We start from the raw sequence: 16,356 nt of genomic DNA, 5'->3' as shown, positions 1-16,356 counted from the left end.
GCTAATGAAAGGTAGGAAAGTAGAGTCAACTTTGAAACCATTTTGTAAATGCAAGATTTTGGGCAGTAATTGTAAAGTGTTACATGAGTCTATCAAAGCCAAACATGCAAGTGATAAGATCAGTCGTAGAAGATGTTTGAGGGTATTTGTTTGAAGGAAAAATGAGATGTGAAATTTTCAGTTGGGGAATTTGAATGTGTTAAAGAACCATTGATGCTACAAAAAGGAAAATCAAAATTCAGAGAGCCTATTTGTATAAAAGGTCAAGCTGTGAAAACAAGTGATGGGCAATGGTGGAACATGACTTGATTGGCTAAGTATAATAAGAAGTTTGCAATTGTAGACTTGGACAAACATGAGGAAGACCAAGAAAGACAAGGATTGCAAAGAAGTGTAAGAAGATGTTTTCTCCCTGGCAAATGTTATTATTAAGTTATGTTCTGTACTTTCTGTGTAGGGTTATGTACATCTTACTTGTTTACTTAGAATAAGAGGAAATTACTCCTGTTTTATTCTATCAGTTACCATTTATTTGTAACACTTTATTTTGTTTGCTTCTTGTTTTATTTTATTTTGTTTTGTGAAAGGGGAAACTATGTGGTGTTTATATTACCTATGATGCAATATGGAATGATGTAATTTGGAATGTGAATACAAAGAAAATCTGTGTCCACTCTTTGCCACACACTGTTGGGAGACAAAAGAGGTCCAGGACATGGTGTGGTGGTAGATACATGCTTGTCACTATAAGAACACTATACACACTCCCTCACCAAAAATCTCAACCTCTTTATCCACACTAGGCCAACAAAAATAATTAAAAACTCTACGTTTGGTTGCAGTCATGCCTAGGTAACCAGAACGGACCGTTTCCATAATTCTTTGTCGATAATAACTCAGAGGCACCAGTTTGTCCCCACTGACCAGCAAAATATTCTCCAGGGATAGTTCATCAGCCACTTCTCAATACGGTTGTAAACTTACCTCCATAGATTTTTTCTTCGGCCAGCCAGAAATTACAACGTTTTTAACTTGTTTAAATACAACATCATTCTCCCCAGCGCATAGCCATTCTTCCATGTTCTCACAAAATATTCTGTCCTCCACTTGTGCAATGAGGCGTTCCTCTTTGTCCTCTTGTTCTCTCATATCTACCCCATTGTTTACCACCGGTAATCTAGACAAGAAATCTGCCTAAACATTTTTGCCTCCTGCAATATGTTTAATCATAAAATTAAATTCAAGTAACTTTGTTGATAGTCTGGCTAACCTGGCTCTGGCTTTCTTTATTTTTATACCTGACAATAAATCGACCAAGGGTTTATGATCGGTTCTTTAACAACATTTCCTTCCCTACACATAAGATCTAAACTTTGCAAAGCCCCATACACAGGCCAACATCTCTTTCTCAATTACTGACTACCTCAATTCTACTTCTTTTAATCTTCTAGATGAAATTCCCACTGTCACCTCTGTACTCTCAACTATCTGCGACAGAACAGCACCCATTCCAAAAAACCTCCATCAAACGTTACATACGTGTCTCTACCTTCAATGCATGGTTGTAGAGCTGGAGTTGCTACTATACTCTGTTTGATGAGTTAAAAAGGTTCCTGACAAGCTGACGTCCATACATAATCTGCACCTTTTTCAACAAACTTCTAAAACCAACTGTTAGACTTTCGAAGTTTCTGAAACATTTTGCGTAAAACTCACACAACCTGATAAAAGCACGTAGTTGATATTTGTCAGCTGGATGAGGAGCATTAATAATACCTTCAACAATGCTAGGTTTAGGTTTGACACCATGTTTATAAAGAACATGACTCAAGTATTCAATGTAATTCACTGCAAAAATACACTTATTTTCCTTAACAATTACACCATTGTTTGTGAAGTTGTTAACCCATGTTCTATACCTTCAGCATGCTGTCTTCTGTATTGGTGTGCAATAAAATATCGCCTTGAAAAACAATCCCATTGGGTATACCTTGTAACATATTGATCATCACTTTTTGAAGCATCAACGTAGCTGAGGCCAGTCGAAATGGCATGGGGCAAAATTTAAAGGTACCATCATGTGTGACAAAGGCTGTCAAATGGTGAGGCTGTTCATATAACAACAGCTGATGGTATGCTGCACAGAAATCTAGCTTGGAAAACCACTTGGACTGACCTACAACCGTGATCAGATCATCAATACATGGCAAAGTGTATATCTCAACCAAATTGCCTTGTTGACTGACCTTAAATCTAAACATAAATTTAACTCAACAGTTTTCTTCTTCGACAAAACAATTGGTGATAACCATAATGTAGCACCCACCTTTTCAATATTGCCCTCATTTTGCATATCTATTATCATTTGCGATAACTCTCTTCTTATTCTATGAGGAACATTCCTTAATTTATGTTTTACTGGTACAACACCTTTTTTGATTTTGATGGTGTGAACAAAATTCTTAATTTGACCAAATTTATTTTGAAAAACATTTTCAAATTTCCTTTTCGAATACATTTTGTCACAAGCAGCGCTTATTTATAGCACTGGACATTTCTTCCCAGGTTTATTAAACATCCCAAAATCTGCTTGATGTCACAACCCTCAAATGTTTATGCCTTTATGAGCAACATAAATCTCACCATGTCGCACCACGTCTCCCCAGAAATATCCACACAAATGTATCCTATTGCCTTCAAATGCAGTAGTAACAACATCTGGCAGTAGTAACACTTTTTCTGTGGCCAAAACTCTATGTGTTTGCAAATCGAAATAATTGTAACTCTAGCACCTGAATCAACAAGAAGAGGAATCACAATACCCTCAATTTGAATACAAACCAGGAGATCATTACACCTTTTATCACTTTGTACATTATTGATTTCAATGCAGTCCAGAGAAAGTACCAACTCCTCTAATCTTTTCTCTATGCTTTGACATTCATCGCTCTTCTCCTGATCCAAAACAGATCTTACAGGAATGCGTCTGCTACCCCTACACACATTCCCAAAGAATTTTTTTGCCTATCCAGTATTCTCAGGAAACAGGTTGACAATTGTTTAAAATTTGACACTTCAATGGAAGTGCTCACTCCTAAAGCAATTTAGTTTAAGAGATGTGCTTGCATTACTTGCATATCCACAGATAGTAATTTCAGTTCTACCACCTTCACCAATAGATTCAAAACCACTTTTACTTCCCCTTAAATAAATGTCCTTTTTTTGATGAAACCTGTTCCTTTGCTTTATGACTTAACAATACCTAGGGCCATATGTGGATTGTCACTATCCAATTGTTTCGAATCCAACTGTGAACACTTTATGCTCTTCAATATATCAATGGATTCATCTAGCATAGGATTTTTGCAAGACAGCAATTTCTGTTGAATTTGTTTTGAGTTGCATCTCAATACTATATGATCCCTGATCAACTGCAAGGCGAAACCCTCAAAATCACAATATTCAGCAACTACTTTTAAAGCAGTGACATATGAATCAATAGATTCATTTGGTGATTGAACTTGAGTAAAATTGAACCAGAGTAAAAAACTTTTGTCTGTGCTCTACAAGATTTACCTTACCCTCAAAATATATAGATAATTGCAGAACTGCAAGTTGATACTTATCTAGATCCTCAATGTCCTGTTCAGAATAAGCTGGTAGATGAACATACACATTCTGATCATCAACCCCCAAAAATTAGTAAAGTAAACTTTCCTTCGTATCTGGTTTGAATTTCAAACGATCAATAGCCCCTAAATAGGCATTAAAGGACTTATACCATAATCGCCCTTTTATTGGTGGTTTGCCTGGTTCTTGTAAAAATGGATGGAGTTACAGTTTGCAATTCCATAAAAAGAAATAGAAAATGAGAGAAAAAAATACAAATTGTGCTGTGAGCCTTTACTGATCCTTACTGCATAACATTTGTGTCTTATCACTGTAGCTATTAATTTGTATATTTTATTGTTGCTTGAACAAATAAATACATAAAGCTTGTCAATAGCCATTGACACGTGTTGGAAATGACATTTGAGTAGTCAGGCCTAATATTAAAGCGTGTCAATTTCTGTTGATATGTAGAGGGAAAAAAAAGATAACATGCCAATCACTGTTGACACAACTTTGAATAATAATGTAGTTGAGTGTAAAATAATTAATAAAGCGTGCCAATCGCTGCTGACGCAAACTGTGAATAAAAATGGAGTATACCATAAGACAAATAAAGCGTGCCAATTGCTGTTGACGCTAACTGTGAATAAAAATTAAGGTTGAAAGTAAGAACAATAAAGCATGCCAATTGCTGTTGACATATAGACATATTGCTTGAATTTTCCAGAAGAGGCGCTGTTAAATGAAACCACAGAGACACTCTATGCGCTTGAAGACTTTTATCATGAAAGTGACGTGCGTTAAACTAATGTGTATATAGTCAAACTCTCAGAAGCAGAATGAACACAGAAGCTCAATAGTTGAAAGGAATGAGTGTAGTGCTCCACACAAGTTTAGAAACATAGATTATTATATTCTGAACACAATAAGACCAAAACTACAAAAATCCAATGTATAGAAGTTGAGATACTGAATATTAAATATTAAATGCAGTATAACACTTAGAAGCACAAAGTGCTAAAAAGGTTACTTTAGGTAATGCTGGACTGGAGCAAAGTGAATGTTTTGGCCGGCCATGATGGAGCTCTGACCGGTTACAAGACTGATGCAGGCCCCAGTGAACAAAGTAGTTTCCTGGTTGTAAAGAGAGATGAGTTGATCTTCTCTATGCAGTAAAGGTGATGCGTCAGTTCGGAGGATGGGTTCCGGAGTTGAGAGGTGTCGAGTTATGTGCCAGATTTTGCAATGCAGTGGAGGGGATGTGTTGATCTTATCAATCTGCAGTGATGGTGATATGCTGTCAAATGCACCAATTGCTGGAAGCAAGGTGCTGGTTCCAATGCAATGTGCCTATTTTAATCCTGCAAATGGGTCAATGAACTGGTTCTGCTACATGCAGACAGGAGATTCATCAAAATCTGTGTTGCATGTATCTGGGCCACTTCCAGAGGGCCAGGTACAAGTGCATGGGTGGAGAATTTATTGTCCCTGAGACAAAAGCAACAGGAGGAAAGGCAACAATTCCTTGGTTATTACACGGATTGAAGGCAGACTCCAGCTCTCCTTCAGCAGAGTCAGAAAGCAGCAGGCAGCAGGGCAACAAACAGAAAAGTAGGCCTTCCAAATGAGCAGTCCAGTTGAGTCCTTTAAGCAGAGCAGCAGTTCTTCTGGCAATGATTCAGTTATAAGTTCAGTAGTGTCAGATTGTAGGGGTTCAAAGACGTAGTACCCAAAACTGCCTTTGATATGGGGACTGACTTCAAAGCACCTCTATGTGTATGGACAGGACACAGCATATTCAAGTTAATTGTTAGACCTTCCCTTCCATCCTACCCAGGTAAGGCCATCATAATTCAGATGTATGCAGATGAGTACTCAGACACACCTATCTTTCATCAGTTGTGGTTGTCTGGAGAGAATGCACAAAATGCAGCTGTCATCAACCCCAGACGTGTGTTAGAGAAAATCTGTCAGGCACACAGAGCAGTACTCATAGAGAAATGCCCACTTACTAAAAGTGGCGTTTTTAAAACTGTAATGTGAGATCAAACATCACACGTTAGGAAGATTTATCATTACCATACCAAACATATGAAAAATGAACAAGCTACTCCTCTTTGATCAGAGATTACAGTTTAAATGAGTATTAAGGAATTCCAAATGCAACCCTACAAGAGGAATAGGCCTCACTGTAGTGAAAAATGAAATAGGCTGTTTTTCAGTACCAGGACATGCAAAACATTAAGGTAGATGTCCTACCTTTTACCTACATAGCACCCTGCCATGAGGGTTACTTCGGGCCTACCTTAGGGTGACTTATATGTAATAAAAGGGGGGGGGGTTAAAAGTTGGCAAGTAGTTTGAAATGACAAGTCAAAGTGGCAGTAAATTGCACACAAAGGCACTGCAGTGGCAGGCCTAAAACACATTTTAAAAGCTACTTCTGTTGTTGGCACAATATGTGCTGCAGCCTACTAGTAGCATTTGAAGTACAGGCCCTGGATATATGGTTTCCAAACTTTTAAGGGACTTATCAGTACAAAACATTTACCAAACAGGTATACACCAATGTCATCATGCTTAGGGGAGAAGCAAATGCACTTTAACACTGGTCATAAGATCAACAAAAAGAATCAGCAAAATCAAGAGGTAAAAGGCAAAACGTCTGGGCATATTCCACCCTAATGATGACAAGTCTATCAAGCAGCATAGAGTTACTAGATATCCCTGCTTAAATGTCTCAAAATAATTAAGTTTTCAACTATTCTTCAAGGAAGATTATGAAGCGATTGTATGCAAAGCTAATGGAAGCTCATTCCACATCTTAGCCGAGAGAAAGACAAAAGAACAGCCTCCTTTTCTTTTCATTTGGACCCTTGAGATATTTATGGGAAGTGGTTTGTAGTAATCCAGGAATCTCTTTGGACAGTAATAAATAAATGTGCCAATCAACTATTTTGGGCTTTTGTTATAGAAAGCTTTATGGGTCATTCTCAGACTTTAAAATAGATTCTCGTCTTTATTGGGAGCCAGTGAAGCAGTTTAAGATGTAGTGTAACTGACTCCTGAAATGGTATTTTAAGAATAATCCTGGCTGCTGCATTTTGGACAACCTGAAGGTGATGGACTTGGGTTTGGGGCAATTGAAAAAAAGGGTATTTTCATAATCCAGCCCGTCTGTGGTAGGAGTATGAACAATGGTGTAACGGCTGGTATGAAGTTAAGATTTTTAAAGAGCATAAAAGTGAAAAGCATGTCACAGCCTATGAAATAATGTAAGGGTGAAAAAAGACATCAGAGTCAAATGTAACTTTCTTACACAGTTGGAGGGAACAGGCAGTGCAACCAAGTTGCTAGGCCGCCAGTTAGTAGACCAGATAGATTTGCGGTCCTCCAAAAATCCATATTGTGGTTTTGTACATTTTAGGCTCAAGGCAGCTCTTTTGAATCCAATCAGCAAGCTTAGGAAAGACAGGCTTTACTTCTTTCATTAGTTCTGACGAATTTTAAAAATATAACTTTAATTGGGTGTCATCTGTGTATAAAGACAGATTTATGGCAAATGACTGGATGATTGCTGCAATCTGAACCATATAGACATTAAATATTGTAGGGCTCAATGCAAATATCTATAGGACTCTATGTTTAAGTGATTTTATTGATAAGGAAAATGGTGGAAACAAAACAGTTTGGAATCGATCACCAAGGTGATTGATTAACTTGGTCCAAAGTACTTTTGATGAAGTTTGAAACCTTAAAAAGTGCTGATTCAGTGCTATGATTTAGCCTGAAACCAGATTTACTATATTTAGGTAGAGCGTGAGCCTCCAAATATTGATAGTGCTGAAAGTTTATTATTTTCCTAATATTTTAGATACACCGGGCAACAACAATCTAGTTATTGGTCACATTAGTAGGGCCAGCAATGGGATTTATTTACAATGCGACCACATGAGCAAGCTTCAAACAGATCAGTACTGTGGCTCTGGAAATCGATTGGTTAAATGGCCAATTTAGTATTGGGCTTACAACCAGCAGTATCGTAACCAAAATATGAGTTGGACAAGGATCAGTTGGCGAGCCAGACCTAAAATTGAGTATGGCGGGAGAAGAATCTTCAGGTAAAATACAGTCAACCTGAGTTAATGAAGAACCAGTAAAAGAAGCAGTTGTTTTGTGAAGTTGTTAACCCATGTTCTATAACTTCAGCATGCTGTTCTTCTGTATTGGTGTGCAATAAAATATCGTCTTGAAAAACAATCACATTGGGTATACCTTGTAACATATTGCTCATCACTTTTTGAAGCATCAACGTAGCTGAGGCCAGTTGAAATGGCATGTGGCAAAATTTAAAGGTACCATCAGGTGTGACAAACGCTGTCAAATGGTCAGGCTGTTCATCTAGCACCTGAACGTATGCTGCACGCAAATCTAGCTTGGAAAACCACTTGGACTGACCTACAGCCGTGATCAGATCATCAATACATGGCAAAAGGTAAATCTCAACCCAAATTGCCTTGTTGACTGACCTTAAATCTATACATAAATTTAACTCAACTGTTTTCTTCTTTGCCAAAAAAATTGGTGATAACCATAATGTAGCACCCACCTTTTCAATATTGCCTTCATTTTGCATATCTATTAACATTTGCGATAACTCTCTTCTTATCCTATGAGGATCATTCCTTAATTTTTGTTTTACTGGTAAAACACCTGCTTTGATTTTGATGGCGTGAACAAAATTCTTACTTTGACCAAATTTATTTTGAAAAACCTTTTCAAATTTCCTTTTCCAATAAACTTTGTTCACAGGCAGAATTTATTAATGGCACTGGACATTTTTGCCCAGGTTTAATAAACATCCCAAACTCTGCTTGATGCCACAACCCTCAAATGTTTATGCCTTTATGAGCAACATAAATCACACCATGTATGATTTTGTTCTCAACCACAATTTCTCCCCAGAAACTGACCTACAGCCGTGATCAGATCATCAGTACATGGCAAAGGGTAAATCTCAACCCAAATTGCCTTGTTGACTGACCTTAAATCTATACATAAATTTAACTCAACAGTTTTCTTCTTCGCCAAAACAATTGGTGATAACCATAATGTAGCACCCACCTTTTCAATATTGCCTTCATTTTGCATATCTATTAACATCTCAAACTCTGCTTGATGCCACAACCCTCAAATGTTTATGCCTTTATGAGCAACATAAAAAACACCATGTATGATTTTGTTCTTGTTGGACTAGGCCCTTAAGGCAGGTTCCCCCCTAATCTTTTTGCTTTTAATCTGTGATATGCGTGGATGATTTTCTGGTCTGTGCGCACTTTTTCTCTGTGTCCCAGAGTAAAGTGCATGCATGTAGTTAGGCTGGCCTGCTCTCCCATAGGGCTGCATGGGGAATGTCTGTGTCCCTAGTAGTTCCTGATGCGTGGGGATTGCATGCTCGAATTTGGTATGTGCGTGTTCGTGGGAATGAATGCTTCGCAATGGTGGATGTGGCATGTGTGTGTCATGAGTAGAAATGCCATTTCTAGGACTTGGAATATTACTGTAAAATATGTCTGCAGTGTGATTGGCTGGAGCTGGCTGGTGAGCCTGGCTCCAGGAAGGCTGGATGGGTCTGCCCGGTGGTGAGTGCGAGATTAGCATGCTTGATGGCTTGGGAGGAGTGCACCTGGTCCCTGATGGGCCTGGACTTTCCCCAGACAATGCTGGCTCCACCCCCTGTAGTGCGACTGATGGCCCTAGCCCTGCCAGTGAATAGAGAGGGTGGTTGAGGTAAACAGAGTACTTCAGAACCAGCTGCGACTGGTTTTCCCCCCACCCTGCACCCTGAGACAAAGGGGTTTTTCTGTATAAGAAGGGGCTGTGTCCCCATACAATTTGTCCTGTCTTTGGTCTTCTTCCAGGATCTTGCCAGAGGGGGCTGCTGCTGCTGCAGGGGCCAAGAGGACCGCCACTTGGCTGTCTCCCTGCCTGGAGACCCAGTGTGCTGGCTCTGGCCCTGCCTTGCCCCTCTGCCTACCTCCAGACCCTGCTGGAGTTGTTGCAGTGCCTGGAAGCGCTTGCATTTGATTTATAGCGCTAGGAGCGCTTTCCTTGTGCCCCAGCGCTCAATAGCGCTTTGCTTATCTTTTTAGCGCTGAGCGCGCTTCTTCTTAGCCCCTGAGCGCTTGGGAGCGCTTAATCGACATTGCCGGTGCCCACCCGGCATTGGAGCTGAATTGCCGATTGCACTGGAAATCGTTGCCGGGCTGCTGCCTAGAGCGACCCGGAAGTCCCGCCTCCTGACCCCCAGGGCCGCGCTGCCATTGGCGGCCCCGGCGGAAGTCAGGCAGACGGACGTCGAGACAAGGCCAGGCGGGAGATGAGGGAGGCAGCCGGTCATGTCCCCGAGGCTCCCTGAGTGGAGAGAGGAGCCCCGTGCCGACGAGAGGAGAGGGAGAGGAGCCCCGCCCGCGGCACCGGAGCAACCAGGAGAGCCGGTGAGTGCAGGAGGGCTGGGGGCCTCCCAATTGAGAGCAGAGCGGCCCCGGTTGACAGCGGGCCGCTCCACCGAGTGAGGCAGAAGGGAGGGGCGCCGGGACACATTGTCGGTGTCTGCCCCCCCCCCCCGTACCGCGAGCTGAGGCTCCTTGCCAGTGTGAAGCCCGAGGGCTTCAGGGGGCATTTTATTCTTCGAGCCCTGAAAGGCTCTTGGGCAATTGATTTAATTAGAGCCCGAGAGGCTCCACCGCCGCATTGGTTCTTTTCGAGCCCAGAGAGGCTCTGGGGCATTTTCATTGATTTAGAGCGCTGAGCTCTACCTTGCGCAATTGTTCAGCAAGCCCCTGAGAGGCTTCTTGCCCACCTTGTTCTTGAGCCCTTCTGGCTCCAACGTTGCCCAGTCCTGTTTAACAACTGTCCAGCACTTAGTGGACAGTTGCCACGTTTAGGCTTTGTGTTCTGTGCTGCCTGCGCAGACCTCCCTGACACTGAGACTCAGGGCATTCCGCCCCTTTCGAGGCCAGTTGGCCTGAGGGACATTTATGAGTGTTGTGCTATGTGCACCCCGCGCATTGTAATTTCTTGATATGTGATTCTTGCGCAAAATGTTCTAACCTGCACCTCTGTGTTTATTACTTCATGTGCAATTGTTGACATCCCACTTTAGGTTTATCCACTTTGCTAAATGTGACCTGCATAGAGGATTGGTGATGTCCCATTTTATGTTATCCACTTTGCTAAATGTGACCTGCATAGAGGATTGTTGATGTTTCATTTTTTTGTTTAGGTTTCCTTCCCTTTGCTAAAAGTGAATTGCTTAGGTGTTGGTATTCCTTCCTTAGGTCCTGATGAGAAGGTCCTAGTTGCCTGCGTGATTTCCTACCGTGTTTTAGGGTTGCGTAGGAGGTCTTTACTCTGTTCCAGTGATTACTGGATGTGTGTTGCATTTATAATTTTGGTGCTAATCATTCTAATGTTTATGTCCTAAGTGTATACCTACCAGTATTATTTTCTGACAAGTGCCTACCCCTGACAGTGGTCCATGTGGCCCTGTCCTGTACATAATTCCCCTTGTAAATTCTGCCCGTGCCCCTGGCACATTGTACAGTTTGCGTGTGTTATCTAATGTGTGTTTATTATAATACAAAGGCTATTTTTTATATATAACCTTGTGTGGAGTCTTTCTTTGTGGTGGGCCTTGGGTGTTGTCGCTGGGGTGCGTGCGCAAATACTTAACTCATACCGCCTCCAAGTTTAGCCTAGACTGCTCGCGCCATGTTACCTAGAGGGCGAGTGGGGGTTACCTTGGTGTGTGACTCCCTTGCCCTGACTTTAGAAATGGCGATCCCTGACTGACCTCGACGCGAGTCTTGGCCAGCCAGGGTCCCGTTTCTAACATTGGCCGCAGCGGTGAGGATAAGAATTTGTGTTTGCGCTGTACCACAGTGGCGACAGGCCACACTTCAAAGCTCTACATTTTTTAGATAACCGCATTGTGGGGATTATTGTTTTTTTAGGTGAAGTTCAGTTTTGCTTCTCCTGAAAGGTGTCACTTTGTATTTTGTCCAGTACCTTGTTCCCCGCCCTGCTCCCAGAGTTTGGTACCTGTGTCGCTAGTGGTCAGGTTGAGAGAATCAGGGGTGGTAGAAACTGCCTTACCAGTCCGAGGGGAGGGTTGTGTGTGAATGGGTGTGTGTTATGCTGGACAGTGGAGTGCAAGTTCTGAGATAGGAATCTTGCTGAATTTTGTGATTGTATTCTCCTGTTTAGCTCAGACCCCCAGGTTCCCTGTGTCAAACTTTTCCTGAGAACGTCCGCCAAAATGAAGCCAGTTTTTGATCTCTGTAGTCTGTTTAGGTACAGTAGATTAGAGCTGGTCAGATTCTGTGAAAAGGGAGGCATAGAGGTGAGTGAGTTGGTTACTCAGTCCCAGCTTAGGGACAGCCTGATCCAATGTCAAAAGGATCAGTGGGATCTTGAGCAGAGTGAGAGAGATAGGGCCCGGGCCGCACGCCATGAGGGTGGTGAGTCTGTGAGGAGCCCTGAAGATTCTGTTGATGAATGTGAGTTGGATGGTGATGACAGTGGATGGATGTCAGCAGATAGTGATGACCCCATAGATAGGGAGTCCCTTGCTGGGTCCAGTGTCAGTACCAGCGCCCCATCCCTTTCCCTGTCCCCAGAGGAGTGGTTGGATAGGAAGGAAGAGAGGGCCTTGTTCAGGGAGAAGGTAGCCCAAGAGAGTAGGTTACCCCCTGAGTGCATGTGTAATTGTCTGTATTCCCTAGGGAGGGTGGAGTCCAGTGGTGGCAGCTTTTTAAATGTTGGTGTTGACAGTCCCACTCCCAGTTCCCAGAGTATGGTTCCTGTTTCTCCAGAGGAGGAGAATAGGTTGAGGTTTAGGAACCTTAGGAAACCGTCTCACCAGAAATGGAAGTATTTTGTGGATGGCTGTTCAGATGCAATCTGGGGCTGGCTGAGGGCGAACTCGGACGATGAGGTGGACGGTGTGGTGAATATGTTCCTCAAAGAGCAGCTGCTCAGTGTTGTTTGTCCAGAGTTGCACCAGCACCTGCTGAAGTTGAAGTATTTTTGTCCTTGGGACCTTGCAGATGAAGCAGAGCGCTGGGAGAGTGCAAGAGGTTCCTTAGCGCCGCTAGTGAGTGATTCCAATAATAGTGGGTCAGGTTTTCTCCAACCCAGCGTGGTGGAGGAGGGTGAAAGTAGCCCAGCTAGGTCTCAGTATAGTGAGGAGGGTGTAGGGGCTTGCTGTCTGTCTCCGTGGAGCGGAAGTGAGTGTGAGACCGAGAGTCTCCAGATGCCCGAAGCCCTGCCTCAGAGCCTGTATGGTTTCTTTAGGGAACACCAGGGTGGGGACCTATGCTTACCTGTTAGTCCACTTGAGGGAGATCTCCTAGTGTGTGGAGGACCTGGAGCATCTGTGAGAGGAGCTTCTATAGTTGTAGAGTCTGGCAGTACTGTTCCAGGAGGGAGAGTACAGAAGTCCAGCGAGAGGTTTGATTGGGGGATAGGATGTGAGTCCCCAGAAGTCCTGGAGTGCCAGGCAGTGATTCCACCAAAGGTTCTAGACCGGATGTTGGAGGTCCAGGTTCAGGGTTTGCCTGACCTGAAGGGTGGGAATACTGTAAGCAGTGTCCTAACCAGTTCTTTCTCCAGAGGTACCGCCTCATTTGGGAGGGAGCAGGACTCTGGAAGGGGGTGCAGAGGGTGGGAAAGCCCACCTCTGACCCCAGTACCACCTGAGGGGTTAAACCCTAGGTTGGGAGAATGGTGTTTAGAGGGTACCCCTCGCAGGAGGAGAAGGAACCCTAGGAGAAGAGGTAAGGGGAGGAGAGCCTTCCCTGAGACTCCTGGTCCACCTAAGGTTGTAGACCCTAGGCTGGAGAACCAGTGGCAGTCTAGCCCTGTCTTGCAGACAGGAAGAGTGGAAAATGGCTGTTATGTGCCAGGGGTTACTACCCCCCATTTGGTGAGTTGGCAGGATCCAGTGGCACCTGGGTGGCCTAGGGCCTGGTCCTGGCCGAGGGCAGCTGGAGAGTACCAGTGGGGTAATCCAGTGAGTCCCTACCATAGTTTTAGGGAGAACCCCAGGGGTTCACAGTGGCGTAAAACAGGAGGGTGTCCCTGCAGTTGCGGGCCCGCGTCCGTGTTTTATCGCCCCAAGCAGGGAAGCCCATCACAGTGGTGATTGGTCTGCCCTGCGTTTTGGCTGGAAGGGGGTTGTGTTGGACTTGGCCCTTAAGGCAGGTTCACCCCTAATCTTTTTGCTTTTAATCTGTGATATGCGTGGATGATTTTCTGGTCTGTGCGCACTTTTTCTCTGTGTCCCAGAGTAAAGTGCGTGCATGTAGTTAGGCTGGCCTGCTCTCCCATAGGGATGCATGGGGAATGTCTGTGTCCCTAGTAGTTCCTGATGCGTGGGGAGTGCATGCTCGAATTTGGTATGTGCGTGTTCGTGGGAATGAATGCTTCGCAATGGTGTATGTGGCATGTGTGTGTCATGAGTAGAAATGCCATTTCTAGGACTTGGCATATTACTGTAAAATATGTCTGCAGTGTGATTGGCTGGAGCTGGCTGGTGAGCCTGGCTCCAGGAAGGCTGGATGGGTCTGCCCGGTGGTGAGTGCGAGATTAGCATTCTTGATGGCTTGGGAGGAGTGCACCTGGTCCCTGATGGGCCTGGACTTTCCCCAGACAATGCTGGCTCCACCCCCTGTAGTGCGACTGATGGCCCTAGCCCTGCCAGTGAATAGAGAGGGTGGTTGAGGTAAACAGAGTACTTCAGAACCAGCTGCAACTGGTTTTCCCCCCACCCTGCACCCTGAGACAAAGGGGTTTTTCTGTATAAGAAGGGGCTGTGTCCCCATACAATTTGTCCTGTCTTTGGTCTTCTTCCAGGATCTTGCCAGAGGGGGCTGCTGCTGCTGCAGGGGCCAAGAGGACCGCCACTTGGCTGTCTCCCTGCCTGGAGACCCAGTGTGCTGGCTCTGGCCCTGCCTTGCCCCTCTGCCTACCTCCAGACCCTTCTGGAGCTGTTGCTGTGCCTGGAAGCGCTTGTATTTGATTTATAGCGCTAGGAGCAGTTTCCTTGTGCCCCAGCGCTCAATAGCGCTTTGCTTATCTTTTTAGCGCTGAGCGCGCTTCTTCTTAGCCCCTGAGCGCTTGGGAGTGCTTGATCGACATTGCCGGTGCCCACCCGGCATTGGAGCTGAATTGCCGATTTTCGAAGTAGCGAGTGCCACCTCGCTTTATCTTTTTAATTGAAGGCCGGTGCCACCCGGCGTTGCCCCATGGTTATTTTATTAATTAAAGCCGGTGCCCACCCGGCATTGCCCAGGAGATCACCGCCGCAGCCCGGGAGCACTGGAAATCGTTGCCGGGCTGCTGCCTAGAGCGACCCGGAAGTCCCGCCTCCTGACCCCCAGGGCCGCGCTGCCACTGGCGGCCCCGGCGGAAGTCAGGCAGACAGACGTCGAGACAAGGCCAGGCGGGAGACGAGGGAGGCAGCCGGTCATGTCCCCGAGGCTCCCCGAGTGGAGAGAGGAGCCCCGTGCTGACGAGAGGAGAGGGAGAGGAGCCCCGCCCGCGGCACCGGAGCAACCAGGAGAGCCGGTGAGTGCAGGTGGGCTGGGGGCCTCCCAATTGAGAGCAGAGCTGCCCCGGTTGACAGCGGGCCGCTCCACCGAGTGAGGCAGAAGGGAGGGGCGCCGGGACACATTGTCGGTGTCCGCCCCCCCCCCCCCCCGTACCGCGAGCTGAGGCTCCTTGCCAGTGTGAAGCCCGAGGGCTTCAGGGGGCATTTTATTCTTCGAGCCCTGAAAGGCTCTTGGGCAATTGATTTAATTAGAGCCCAAGAGGCTCCACCGCCGCATTGGTTCTTTTCGAGCCCAGAGAGGCTCTGGGGCATTTTCATGGATTTAGAGCGCTGAGCTCTACCTTGCGCAATTGTTCAGCAAGCCCCTGAGAGGCTTCTTGCCCACCTTGTTCTTGAGCCCTTCTGGCTCCAACGTTGCCCAGTCCTGTTTAACAACTGTCCAGCACTTAGTGGACAGTTGCCACGTTTAGGCTTTGTGTTCTGTGCTGCCTGCGCAGACCTCCCTGACACTGAGACTCAGGGCATTCCGCCCCTTTCGAGGCCAGTTGGCCTGAGGGACATTTATGAGTGTTGTGCTATGTGCACCCCGCGCATTGTAATTTCTTGATATGTGATTCTTGCGCAAAATGTTCTAACCTGCACCTCTGTGTTTATTACTTCATGTGCAATTGTTGACATCCCACTTTAGGTTTATCCACTTTGCTAAATGTGACCTGCATAGAGGATTGGTGATGTCCCATTTTATGTTATCCACTTTGCTAAATGTGACCTGCATAGAGGATTGTTGATGTTTCATTTTTTTGTTTAGGTTTCCTTCCCTTTGCTAAAAGTGAATTGCTTAGGTGTTGGTATTCCTTCCTTAGGTCCTGATGAGAAGGTCCTAGTTGCCTGCGTGATTTCCTACCGTGTTTTAGGGTTGCGTTGGAGGTCTTTACTCTGTTCCAGTGATTACTGGATGTGTGTTGCATTTATAATTTTGGTGCTAATTATTCTAATGTTTATGTCCTAAGTGTATACCTACCAGTATTATTTTCTGACAAGTGCCTACCCCTGACAGTGGTCCATGTGGCCCTGTCCTGTACATAATTCCCCTTGTAAATTCTGCCCGTGCCCCTGGCACATTGTACAGT

This window comes from Lissotriton vulgaris, chromosome 10 (genome assembly GCF_964263255.1).
Source record: "Lissotriton vulgaris chromosome 10, aLisVul1.2, whole genome shotgun sequence".
In the NCBI taxonomy this organism is placed as follows: domain Eukaryota; kingdom Metazoa; phylum Chordata; class Amphibia; order Caudata; family Salamandridae; genus Lissotriton; species Lissotriton vulgaris.
The sequence above is the reverse complement of the archived record's forward strand: the minus strand, read 5'-3'. Positions refer to the sequence as shown.